General features: G+C 37.6%; 1 protein-coding gene and 1 pseudogene across 2 annotated transcripts in view; one reads left to right on the top strand and one right to left on the bottom strand.

Annotated features, from left to right (window-relative positions):
• CERS6 (ceramide synthase 6) overlaps window positions 1–13,932 on the bottom strand; it is a 357,725-nt gene that overhangs the window by 277,272 nt on the left and 66,521 nt on the right. The window lies entirely within an intron of this gene.
• On the top strand, window positions 10,388–11,014 carry LOC119544381 (annotated as a pseudogene).

Raw genomic sequence — 13,932 nt, 5'->3', positions numbered from 1 at the left:
TACTGGATTGAGATCTACCCTAATTCAGTTTGGCCTCATCTTAACTAATAACAGCTTCCAAAATCCTATTTACAAATAAATCCACATCCATAGGACTAGCAGTTAGGACTTGAACATGTCTTTTTGGGGGACACAGTTCAATCCATCACAAGACTATATTTACAATTTAAGATATATTTAGATTACAGAACTAGACCTTAGATATTACCCAGTTCACCATTCTCGTTTGTAGACAAAGAAGGTGAAACCCAGAGCATGACCTTCTCCCAGAGCATGAGCTACTTGATGGAGCCAGGACCAGAAAACAGGTCTGGCTACCATGGTTCTCCACAAATGTAACCCGTTCATAGACCCACTGTTTTCCATGTGGAGACTGGAATAAACTCATGAAAAGATGAGTAGAAAATAAGTCCTGTATATATTTATGGATGTGGTAAAAAATGAAAACAATTGTCTCAATGGGATGGGAATAAAATTAACTTACGTAATTTTACAATAAAAGGGGAGAAAATGGTTGTTGCTTTCCATGGGTTTTGTTGTTATTGTTTCATAAAAAGTAAGAAATATCACTTGTGATGAAACAGTTTAATAATGTTTGAATTTGTGTCCAATAAAAAGGAGCTTTTAGTCAAGCCAGCCAAACAAGTTTTCAGAAACCAACTGAGGGTATAGAATCAGTCCTTAAGAAGAAGAAAGAATTTCAATCAAGAATGAGTTAGTCCAAAAAAATTAAAAAGAATGAGTTATTCTGAACTCTTCTGTTGGCAATATGTGTGCACATTAACAATGACAATAAAGATAATAGGATTATCCTTTAAAATGTGAATTACAAAGTCAACCCACTATAGATAAAAGACATGTACAGACACAAAGGAACAGAATGACCCAAAATCTAACAACACTTTGATGGTAACCTGATTTGGGACACTAAGGTATCCAATGAAACAGTACTTAGGGATGTATAAAAGCTTAAAAGTTAGGGTGGGATCAGAGGCAGAGTAGGAGACATCCACTGAAGCCATGTCCAGGGACAAAGTGACCTGGCCCCATATAATCAAAGTGCCCATTGTGTTCCGGTGGCATGTACTAAATATCCTTACAGTTAGAAGATGGACCAGGCTATCATGGCTTAATGCTGCCAAATGTTTAAATGGGCAAATATTTAAATAATTCTAAATAATTATTTAATAATAATACTATAAATAACAATAAATTACAATTAATTTCCGAGTCTGGTTTCTCCTCAACCAAACATCTTTCAATTAGATTTTGACTTGAGAGAATGTACTGGCCCGTGCATGCAAGAAACCCAACTCTTTATATTTCATTTGTCAATTTTAACTTAGCACTGCCCAATTATTTCAACAAAGGAAGCTTTTCTATTTCACCCAGATTTTACTGATTCTCCTATAGAAGCCATACCTGAGGTTTTGAATTTATTCTAACACTGATGTCACTATCCTATTGTAAATCAATGTTTTCCTAACTTACGCCATCAGTTACTGAGGAAGGGTTTATCAGCTCTTGCGCTTTCCCAAACACTAGGCATCTTCTTTTTCTTCTGTACATTTGAAACACAGTCGATAAGAGTCAATCATAGAAGACAAATGAAAGAAAATAAAAAACCAAGACTTAAGTGCCTTCAGGCTTAGTGATACAATTTTAAATAAGCAACTGTCTATAAGCATAGATGACACAACCCCTTGGTTGGCCCATTTTTTATGTGTGTGTTAAATTTACCTATTCTGTAGAGTTCTTAAGGCACAGCATGAGGAAAATTACATTTGAAATATTTAATAGTTATAAATCTGGAAGAACTCTCCTAGAGAAGAAAGGAAGGGAGGGAGGGAGTAATGGAAGGGAAGATAATGGTCTTTCTTAGAGCAGAATACTGACTAATAAATGTAGAACAAATGAAGGAAATAGGAAGCACCATTTGGCAACTATCACAGAGATGATTGATTCAGGCAGGAATTGTCAATGGATGTTGGTGGGTAGAGGTTTGATGGGGAACAGAATGTTGACAAAATCTTGGGAAACCTCCTTGCAAAATACAAATCAATTACAAGAAGGAAAACAGTATTCGGTAAATGTAATGTGGATAAGCCTGGCATACACCAACATGACCAAGTGATCGAGGTTAGCATAAATCACCAGAGGTGGGACAGCTCAGCTTCTTGTGTCTTCTGATATGATGCTGTTGGAGGAAAGCAACATCATTTTTGTGGCATTCCACCAAGAAAGCATTAACTGAGTCTCGTTATGAGGAAATATCAGAAAGATCCTGCACTCTACATAATTAAAGGCTTGTATTCTTTAAAATTATCAAGGGTGTGAAAGACAGAGAAAGGATGGGAAATCTTCCAATCTGAGGAGTCCAAAGCAACAAGAAAACTAAAAGCAACACATACTCCTGGGTCAGAACCTAGACCAGAAAGGAAAATAAGACAGTGTCAAAACAGCTGACAAATTTGAATAGGGTCTGTGAACTGAATGGAATTGTTGTACCAATGCTTGTTTCCTGATTTGGAGTGTTGTAGGCTGGTTATACAGAAGAGTATCCTTGTTTGGGGGCAATATACACTGAAGTATTTAGAGGCAATGGGACATCATGTCTACAGCTTCCTCTCATGAAGTTAAAAGAGAGACAAACACCGACAAAGCGAGCACACACAGTGGAGCAGATACAGTAAAATGTTAACAATTAGAGTACAGGGCGGCGGGGGGCAAGAGTTCTTTGTTGTATTTGGCAACTTTTCTGTAAATTTGAAATTATTTCAAAGTTAACTATTTAAAAAAGTAATTAATTGGAGGAAAGATATCTTTTTTACAACCTAGACAAAGTATTTAATTGAAGAGAAGGCTATCAATACAAAAATTAATCTCATTTTTTAGTCACAAAAACTTTATAATATGGGGAGCCATTCCAATTGTCTCAAATCTGCTTGAAATGGCGCAATGCTTTCTTTCTTGTGGAAGTTACTGATCTTCTTTCTTAAGCAGTTTGAACTGAAGACAAAAGGCAGGCTAGAGTCATTTAGTTAAGAGCATCAGAAGCAGCAAAACCAGGAGCAGATGATCTCGGAGTCATATTAAATCCACAAATCAATGAGTCTGGCTCATCCGTTAGATTTGGAGCTTTGAAAGAGCAGTGACGGGGGGGCGTTACACCCCTGCACATCCCCCAAGACTAGGACCCTTGCTCCCAGTCGCAGTAGCGCTGCATCCTGGTGTGTCTCACTCAGTTATGTAAATAATGAGCTACCCGCAGCCAAATGTCAAAGACTTTCCCTTTAGGAAGTCCTTAATATATGTTTAAAGAGATGTACAAAAATATTAATTCATCAATAAATAAATGGCCAAATAAAACCTCATACTCATAAATCAGAATCACTATACAGCAGTTAAAAGGAAAAACTTACATCCATATCAAAGGATACCCCAGAAAAGCAGATTATACAATAACTATATTATGCATCATTTATATAAGTTTTTAAAACACTAATAATAATAAAACAATATAGTATTTAACTCAAGAATGTGCACCTAAATATACCAGAGCATAAGAAATAGATCAGAAGAAGAGGCACTAAATTCATGATGATGAAAATAGGATTTAACAAAGATTAATATGATAGAACCTTCCGAGGGCTTTCCCTATTACTCAGGATAAAAACAAAGTCCTTCCAGCGGTACGAGGCCCCATATAATTTGGATGTCTGTTCCCTCTTTGACCTAATTTTCACTTCCTTAAACTCCCCACCTTTCAGGTTGCACTGGCCCCTTTACTAAGTCTCCCCCGGAGGCCCCTTTACTAACTCCCCACACAGAGTTCCCTCGACCGACATCCTCATGGCTCACTCCCCTCATCTCCTTCAGGCCTTCACTTGAGAATGACTCACTGTGAGCGCTTCCTGACCATCTCATTTTACATTGTAACCCCCTCCCAATCCTACCTTTTTTTCTCTCTCCCCTTAGCACCAACACACCAAACATAAATTTCTCTTCTTTAGTTCGTTGTCTGCTCCCACTCCAGAATGAAGGGCAGAAACTCTTGCCTGTTTTGTGTCTCAGTGCCTATGACAGTGCCTAGCATAAAATAAACATTCAATAAATATTTACTGAATGACTTATTACAGCTACGTCAGAAGGACTGAGGCTGAGGGAGGCTGGATTCAAAATTTGCCACTTGTAGGCTATGGTTGGGATCCAAGAATAAGATGATAAAACTTATCATGGAGTATTTATTAAAGCTGTGGACTATTATAAGAAAACAAGTATAAATTTTAAAGATACTCCAAGGAAGGATCTATAAGATTTGGAAACAGACTGGAAAGGAATGCAGCAGAAAAATGTCAGGAGAGCTCTATTCTAAGATAAGAAGAGAAATGAGGACATAGAGCTAGTCTTAAGAAACTATAAACCAGTACAGAGCTTGGGATATGTGACCTACTCCAAAGGATGGTTTAAATCAAAGAAGTAATGAATTCACTTAAAGAGAACTTACAAAAAAAGCAGAGTAAAGGGTAGAGGACAAGACTTCAGTGAACACACACATTGAGGGTCAGAAAAAAAAAAGAATGAAAACACAGCATGAGGGAAGAATAAAAAGCTGCAGAATCATGGAAGTGAGAAGAGGAGTTTGAAGGCGAGAACTAAAAGGGGATTAGAAAAGAACAATCATGACTGAGTTGGACAAGAAGGTTACTGATAACCTTAGAAAAGGGTTTCAAAGGCTTCTAAAGATTTTAGCAATAAGACTATTTTTAAAGTTATGATTTTTTTTTTAAACTGAAGCTCACAAAAATAAAACTACAATATTTTATTTTGAGGTTTCCTCTGCAGGGAAGAAATGAGGGAGTGAAGCTACTGGGGCAAAAGAATAGTATCGGGAAGTGCTCAGGGTGCAGGTGTGGGGCAGGAAGGGCAGGGGGCAGAGGGGGATGAGGTGTCTAAGTGTGCAGGGGTGGGGCCAGGAGCCTTCCATTTAGGGTCAGTTACAGTTTTCCATCATTGTAAATAAGGAAGGACTCCCTTAACTGATCTTCTGCACTTACCCAAGCATTCTTAAATTCTGATATTTCAAATCTACCATCATCTCTCGTCTAGATTTTCGCATGGGTTTCCTAACTGGTTTTCCTTTACCTAGCATACATATGGCAACCAGTAAGTTAGTTAGTTACCTCCCTGATTGAAACCCAGCAATGGCTTCCCATTGCATTCAGAGCAAAAGCCAATGGCCAACGGGGGTCTCCAAGGCCTGACCCAATTAGTGCCACCACCACCCACCCCCACCTCCTGCTCAACTCCTGCTCCTTCTGCTCCACTGCTCCCCTTCATGGAACAAGTCATGCATACTGTCTCAGCCAGTTGCACTTGACATTGGCTCCCTCACCTCCTCCAGGTCTCTACTCAGACGTCACCTAATCAGAGAGTTCTTCACTGACCTCCTCTATAAATGTTTTATTTATTTATCTTGTGGTACTTACTAGCACCCAATACATTTTATATGTACGTCGTTTACTGACTGACTTGTCAAATTTTTTAGTCCAAGTTAATGTCGCCTTCTCTGGATTGAGAGATCTATTTATAACTCAGTCACCATCTTCACACTTAGAATTTCCTTTCTGTCTTCCACACTTTTTTTTTTCTCTAAGGAAGTATTCTAATTGGCTTTGTTGAGAGTAAACCTTCCCACGTTACCCATGGTCCCTTTAGACCATGATTCATAGCCAGTTTACTTACACTTCAGACACAAGTATGAAATACCCAAGTGTGATTTCCCTGCCTACAGTGGATTAAAAGTGGCAGAACGGATAGGAGATTATTAGAGGCAGGAATATTGATGGAATTAATAGCTCTCAGTCTCAGAGACAAGAAGGAAACTGCAAATAGAAGCAATAAGGCCAAATATACACATGCACACATACACACACCCTAGTGTGGAAAAAACATGAGAGTTTTAAAACCTCACTGTTTATAGCACATTAATTGATGTTGATGACTACAAAAAAGGTTTGATTGGGTTCATCAAACTCTACTCAGTAGCCATGAAGCTGAAAATAAAGTTTTCACATAGAACTTAAATGAGAAAACTCAAGATAATCTGGAAAATTCCTATAGGAAACATGTACTTTCTGATCATACTAGATTCTGCTAAAATCTAATATACCCACCTCACAAGGATACTGTTATTAAAAAAATAAGATGAGAAACATGATATAATTAATTACAACATAAATAATAGTAATATCTTACATGCAGTCTTATTAGGTTCACTAAAAAAAAAACCCTCACCTGTGATATTTCATGGGACTTCCACAACAACCCTGTCAGGAGGCAGGATAAGCTGTATTACTTTATCTTACAGATGAGGAAACTGAGACTCAGAGAAATAAAGTGATGTGCCCACTATCAATTCAACACACTCTTCAAGATGAATTCTGTGAAACAGCACCCCAGATAAGCCCTCCCTCTTCTTGAGTAAAATTGTGTTCCTATCATTTTTTTAAATTTAATTTTAATTCCTTTTTAAGTTATAAGACCAATAATGACATTGTAAAGGAAAAATGTCTGTTTCACCAGAAATGACTCCCAAGTTACCTGATAATTTATTTACGTTCTGTTCATTATTGCTGTGTACATACTTGTTAACAGTATATAAGAACTATGACATATCATCTTGGGCTGTACATTTTTCAGTTACCATTCAACATTATCTTCTGATTTAACCCAGACATCATAATTATGTTTAGAGTTGTATGAAAAAATAGAATCTTACCAACATTACAGAATTTTCAGCCACAGCTTTTACTTCATAACTATTTGCAAGTACTAATCCATTGAAAAGAACTCTGATTTCCTTGCTGTGCCAGTTTGGATGTATTATGTCCCCCAAAATGCCATGTTCTTTAATATAATCTTGTGAGGACAGACATGTTAGTGTTGATTAGGTTGGAATCTTTGGATTAGGTTGTTTCCATGGAGATGTGACCCACCCAACTGTGGGTAATAACTTTGATTAGATTATTTCCATGGAGGCATGGCCCTGTCCATTCAGCATGGATTGGCTTTTATAAAGGGTATTTATTAGGCTGCAAATTTACAGTTCTAAGGCCACAAAAGTCTCCAAACTAAGGCATCAATAAGAGGATACCTTCACTGAAGAAAGGCCGATGGCATCCGGAACACCTCTGTCAGCTGGGAAGGCAAGTGGCTGGCATCTGCTGGTCCTTTGCTCCTGGATTGTGTTGCTTTCAGCTTCTGATTCCAGTGGCTTTCTCTCTAAGCATATGTGGGTTCTCACTTAGCTTCTCTGGGGCAAATTCTGGATTTCATCTGTTGGCTTAGTATCTCCAAACATCTTTCTGTTTGGATCTCCGAGCTTCTGGGTCTGTATCAGTTCTGAGCTCTCTCTCTCTCCCTGAGCTCTCTTGAAGACTCTTGTAAACTAATTAAGACCCACCTTGAATGGGCGGGGTCACATCTCTGTGGAAATAATCCAATCAAAAGGTCCCACCTAAAATTGAGTGGGTCACATCTCCATGGAAACAACCCAATCAACAGGTTTGCCCCCACAAGAGTGGATTAAAAGAACATAGCCTTTTGTGGGGTACATAACAGATTCAAACCAGCACAAGATACCTGTGGAAGGATGCAACTAAAAAGTGGTTGCCTCTGGGAAGACAAACTAGATGGTTGGGGAACAGTGCAGGAATGGGGACTCACGTTTTGCAAAAAATCCTTTTTGTACCCTGTGAATTGTCATACCAGGGGAGTGTGACTCAATAAAATAAAGTAACCACTATACCAGATGAGTGCACAAGGGTAAAGTCAAAATGGAAGCAATACTGTCCCCTCAAAGGATCATGAGACAGAATAAGCTGTTGTATGTGAAAAGACACTGGAAGCTACAAAGCAGTATACACGTATTAGAAATAATTATTTTGGGAAAAGAACTGCTTTTTTAATTTTCTCAATTTCAAATTTCAGTGCTCCTGACATAGTGCTCAAAGCACAAAAAATACCATTAGACCCTCAACCAAGTGAAGGACAGAGGCAGGATTCATCCTTAGTTTGAACAGGCCTGACAACAGTCTGGCTGTTAGTAACCAATTACTTGACCTTCTTCTAGATCCCATCTACATGTTGTGATCTGTTTGCATTATATGAATTTGAATTTCTTCTGGATATTACAGTATGAAAGGTTTCAGTATTATCATGGGTATCTTTTCAAATGCAGGAGTCTTATTGCTTTGGCAATAGTCACTTACACCAGAGGCTGTGCCCACAATGAGATTGTAATACATGGTGTTTGATGGCATTTATCCAAAATTGATTCCTATCATTGTTGATCTGCAGCTAAGCAGGGCTGCCTTATCCTGATAGCTGAGGAGTTAAAGTGTTAAGGAAATAGGAGGCTGAAGAATAAACATATCTAATGACTCATTTTATTCCAAGGGATATGCTAGGTGTTTTCACAAGTTAGATGTTTCTGATAAGATAGATCTGGGAGACTGTTGGGGCTGATTTTTAAACAAATTATTCCTTCATTTTAAAAGTACTGTAAAGAAAATGAAATGAGAGCTAAACACAATAGCACTAGAATAGGATTTTTCAGCCTTTAAAAATTATGTATGTGAGCAGTTTTTAACAAATGGGGAAATATTTATGTTCTAATAATATTAATATATTCAGAGAAAGAGTAAAGGATGGATAAAGTATAAGCTCATTTATGGACCTATATACCTATGTATACATATGTATAAACATTATATATACAATTGTATACATAAAGCATTTATGGAAATACACAAAAAGGAATAATATTACTCCCACCAGGAGTGAAAATGAGAAGATGTACAAGAGGAAATTTTAACATTTACTTTATGTCATTGAATAGTGTCCTATACATAATTTTTTAAAATTAAAACAAAAAGTCATTTATGAGGAGCTTTTAAATGATGTATAACAATGATGAAAATGCTTAGGTTATGAAGTTATAAGTGACAGCACAGAAATTTTTTAATACAGAAGAATCTCAACTATGTCCTTAACCCAATTAAAAAAAAAAAAAAAAACTAGAAAGTTCCTGGCACACTATTAATAAACTTACCCTTGCGGGGACAGTTTTTGCTTCTTTACTTTATATACTTTCATACTGTTTGAAATATTGACAATAAGCATTTAACACTTTCATGATGAAAAAAGATTAAAAAATAAAACAAATAGCAAATAGGAATTATATTACTATAAGTAGAAAGATTACAGGAGCTATTTTTGCCACATTTCAAGCCAAATATAAAGAAGCCAATACTGTCATTTTAAAGTAAATAAGTTCAAAGTAAACATGGAAAGGCCATCTCGCTGAAACACAGCCTTAATGTAGGATCAAAGCCTAACGTCAAGGAAGGCAAAATCATACCTTAATTTCAAATACCTCTGACCTAATCTTCTTTCTATACTTATAATCTTCTTTTGCTACATCTAGTAACCCTGCTTTCTTTCAAACAGCTATTTCCAAAGAGAAGGTGATAGTGGCAATTAGCTGGAATCAAGTCACAGACTCTATCCTCCAAGTGATTAGCAACTACCTGCACTAAAATGTTCTTCACTCGCTTCTTTGGCCACTGTGATGGTTTGGAACTGCATGGACCCCAAAAAAATGTTCTTAATGTTAATCTGTTCTTGTGGGTATGAACCCATCATAAGTAGGACCTTTTGATGAGGCTACTTCAGTTAAGGTGTGGCCCACCTCAATCAGGATGGTCTTCATCCTATTTCTGGAGTCCCTTAAAAGAGAAGGAAATTCAGACAGAGAAAGAAAGCCACAGAAAGTAAGAAACTGAAACAGAACCTAGAAGAGAAGGAAGAGACCAGCAGATGCTGTCATGTGCCTTGCCTTGTGGCAGAGGAACCAAGGATCACTGGCAGCCAGCCCCAGAATGCCAGAGTCTTCAAGGAGAAAGCATTGCCTTGATGATGCCTTGATTTAGACATATTCCCAGCCTAAATCATGAACAAATGAATTCCCATTGTTTAACCTGACCCATTTCATGGTATTTGCTTAAGCAGCCTAGGGAACTAAAACAGGCACCATTTGCTTCTGTGCATCCAGACTTTGTTTTCCCTCATAGAAAATGTTACCTGCCTCCCCAATGTATTAATATACCCTGCTTTTTATAAAATCATGAAGGGGAGGAAACCACTGCTATAAGTTAGCCTGTTGCCAAAGTGCATTTGTTAGCAAAATATTGATCTTCTTTGCAAGCCCTTTCGGAATCTGTACTGGCATCATGTTTACTATCATCATGCATTCTCCCCATTGAGGTGCAGAAGTCCTCTAGAGAAAAAAAAGCAAAGTGCTCTTTCCAGCCAGCGCCGGACGATGGGCATCTCCTGGGGCAACTGGCACAAGCACCACAAGACCAGGGGCAAGAGAAAACCCTACCACAAGAAGCAAAGTATGAGCTAGGACACCCAGCTGCCAACACAAAGACTGGCCCCCATTGCATACACACAGTTCAGGTGCGAGGAGGCATCAAGAAGTACCGTGCCCTGAGGCTGGATGTGAGGAGCTTCTCCTGGGGTTCTGAGTGTTGTACTCACAAAACAAAGGATCATCGATGTTGTCTACAATGCATCCAATAACGAGCTGGTCCGCCCCAAGACCCTGGTGAAGAACTGTATTGTGCTTATCGACAGCACACTGTACCGACAGTGGTACAAGTCCTACTATGCTCTGCACCTGGGCTGCAAGAAGGGGGCCAAGCTGACTCCTGAGGAGGATAAAATTTTAAACAAAAAATGATCAAAGAAAATTCAGAAGAAATACAATGAAAGGAAAAAGAATGCCAAGATTGGCAGTCTTCTTGAGGAGCAGTTCCAGCAGAGTAAGCTTCTTGCGTGCATTGCTTCAAGGCCAGGCCAGTGTGGCCAAGCGGATGGCTATGTGCTAGCAGGCAAGGAGCTGGAGTTTTATCTGAGGAACATCAAGGCCCAGAAAGGCAAATAATTCCTCCCTCCTATCCTAGCTCATGTAATAAAGGTTTGTTCTATGTTCGTGAAAAAAAAAAAGCAAAGCATGGAGTTCCAACTCTTCTATGGTGGATAAGCCCACTGCAGCCTATCTCTCTCATATTTTACAACTATAAAATCTGGACAAAATGCAAAAAGCAACTACCTGAGGACTCTGTAAAAGTAAACAAGAAAAGTGCATTGTGGAGGGGAGTCAAAACTGAGAGAAGTGGCCTATTTTAGTTTCCTAGGCTGCCCAACCAAATATCATGAAATGGGACAGGTTAAATAATGCAAATTTATTTGCTCACTGTTTGGCGGCTAAAAGAAAGTCAAAATCAAGGCATCATCAAGCCGATGATTTCAGCAAGGCACATGACAGCATCTTCGGGTCTCTCCCGTCTCTTCTGAAGTCCATTGATGTCCAGGTTCTGGCTGCTCCCTCTGTGGCTTTGTCTATTGCTGAATTTCACTCCACTTAGAAAGGACTCCAGACAAAGAATTAAGAACCATTCTGATTGAGGTGGACCATACCTTCTTAACTCAAGTAACCTCATTAAAAAAAGTCCTACTTACAATGGGTCCACCCCCACAGGAATGGATTAAATTTAAGAATTTGTTTTTCTGGGGTACATACAGCTTCAAACCACAACATGGCCTACAAGGAGGTGAATTTCCCAGTATTACCTTTTTTTTTTTTTCCTTTATTTTTTCCTGGCACCTCTGTCCTAAGGGCAGGACCCAGTCATAGAGTTTCACAGTAGAACCGTAATACAGCAGCACGAGCAGCTAAAACTCTAAATGAAACCTCATCTTTCTTTCTAGAGGAAACTGGAAAAAGGGCCTTTGTAGACAAAGACTATTGGGGAATCATGGATAGGAAGAAGATGGAGAAGGGAATCCCCTAATCTTGTAAATGAACCAGAATAATTCCCAGCCTCAACCTGAACTGTGCATGCATGGACTAGACCTTAGACCCAAAACAGCACACCATGGCTTTGAGAACTAAACTAAGACTGAAACCACTGCCCATGTCTCAAACTAACCCAAGTTGAACATGCATGGTATAGACCCAAAGTAGCATAGCAAAGTTTGTGAAAAAACATTCTTCCAAAGATTAGAACAGATCCCAGAATGTAAATCACATAACATACACAATTCCCAGGACATAATCAACATACTTCCACATGCAAAGAACTAGGAAAATATAGCCAGTTCAAAAGGGAAAAGACAATCAAATGTCAGCCCTGAGATGGCCCTGGGATGGAACTACCAAAGACTTTAAAGGAGATAATAAAATTATCCTCTACGAGGATATGGAATGGATGGAAAGACAGAGATTCTCTGCAGAAAAATAGAAACTAGAAAAAAGAACAAAGTGGAAGTTGTGAAAATAAGAAATGTCATATCTGAAAGAAAAAATTCAATGAATGGCTTAATAGAAGAATAGGGGTGACAGACGAAAAAGTGAGTGAACTTGAGTCCATGAAATTATCAATCTCAAGAATGAAGAGAGAAAAAATTTGAGAAAACCTAACAGATCCTTAGGGGCTTAAGGGACAATATCAAAGTTCTAATATTCATGTCATTGGGTTCCAAAAGAAGAGGATAAAATGACTTGTGAAGGTAAAACAATAAAATTATTTGAAGAAATATGGCCCAAAACTTCCCAAATGGTAAAAGACATAAATTTACAAAGAAGCTTATGAACTCCAAACAGAAAAAGGTTCATAATCAAGTACTTAAAACCACGTCATAAACAAGTATGTAAAACAATGATAAAGAAAACACATTGACAGCAACTAGAGAAAAATTACATCCTACATACAGGAGAACAATGATTTGAATGAAAATTTCTCATTAGAAGCCACAGAGGCCAGAAGACAGAAGAACAACACATTTAAGTGATAAAAAGAAAAGAAGGCCAACCTAGCATTCTATATCTATTGATAGTTTCCTTCAGGAATGAAGGCTAAATAACATTTTTAGATGAAGAAAAACAAAGAGAATTCATTTTCAGCAGAGCTGCTCTAAAAGAAATGCTGAAGGAAATGCTTCACGCTAAGGGGAAATGACACCAAAAAGAAAACTTGGATTTTCACAAATTAAGGAGAAACAACAGAAACTATATATATATATACATATCTGGATAAATATAAGAGGCTATTTTTACCAAAGTTCTTTAAAATGTGTATAATTGTTGAAAGCAAAAATTATAACACTGTATTCAGTATACACAGATGTAATGCATATGACAGATAACATAAAGGTAAGTGGGGGAGCTCAAGGGACTTACATGGTTAAAGATGTCTATCTTTTACTTGAAGTCATGCAATATTAACTCTAAGTAAACTGTCAAGGTTAGGTATGTATATTGTAATCCCTAGAGAAATCACCCCCAAATTTTTTTTCAAAGAAGACAAGAAAGGGGGGACAGAAGAACAAATAATAGAAAAGACACACAAAATACTAAAATGGTCTATCTAAATCCAATCATGTCAATTATTACATTAAATATAAATGGTCTAAACAAAGCCATTAAAAGAGAGACTGTCATATTTTTTTCAAAAAAAAAAAACAAGAACCACCCATATGTTGCATACAAAAACCCATTTTAAATATAAACATCTAGACAGGTTAAAGGTAAAAGGATGAAAATGATTTATTATACACACAATAATCAAAAGAAAGCTGGAGTAGCTATATTAATTTCAACCCATTTCCTATTCTTGCCTCTCCCAACTTTTGATTCCTCTATATTAACGTATTTATTTACAGAGGCTATTCCCTCTTAGTGATAAAACTTGTTCCAGAGCATTAATCTGTTAATTAGTGCATTGTGAATTATAAAAGTGTACCCCTGCCTTTATGAAATTATCATTTAAATGGATATGAATTCAACAGTCTACTGAAAAA

The sequence above is a fragment of the Choloepus didactylus genome, chromosome 9, assembly GCF_015220235.1.
Source record: "Choloepus didactylus isolate mChoDid1 chromosome 9, mChoDid1.pri, whole genome shotgun sequence".
NCBI lineage: Eukaryota > Metazoa > Chordata > Mammalia > Pilosa > Megalonychidae > Choloepus > Choloepus didactylus.
The sequence above is the reverse complement of the archived record's forward strand: the minus strand, read 5'-3'. Positions and strand labels throughout refer to the sequence as shown.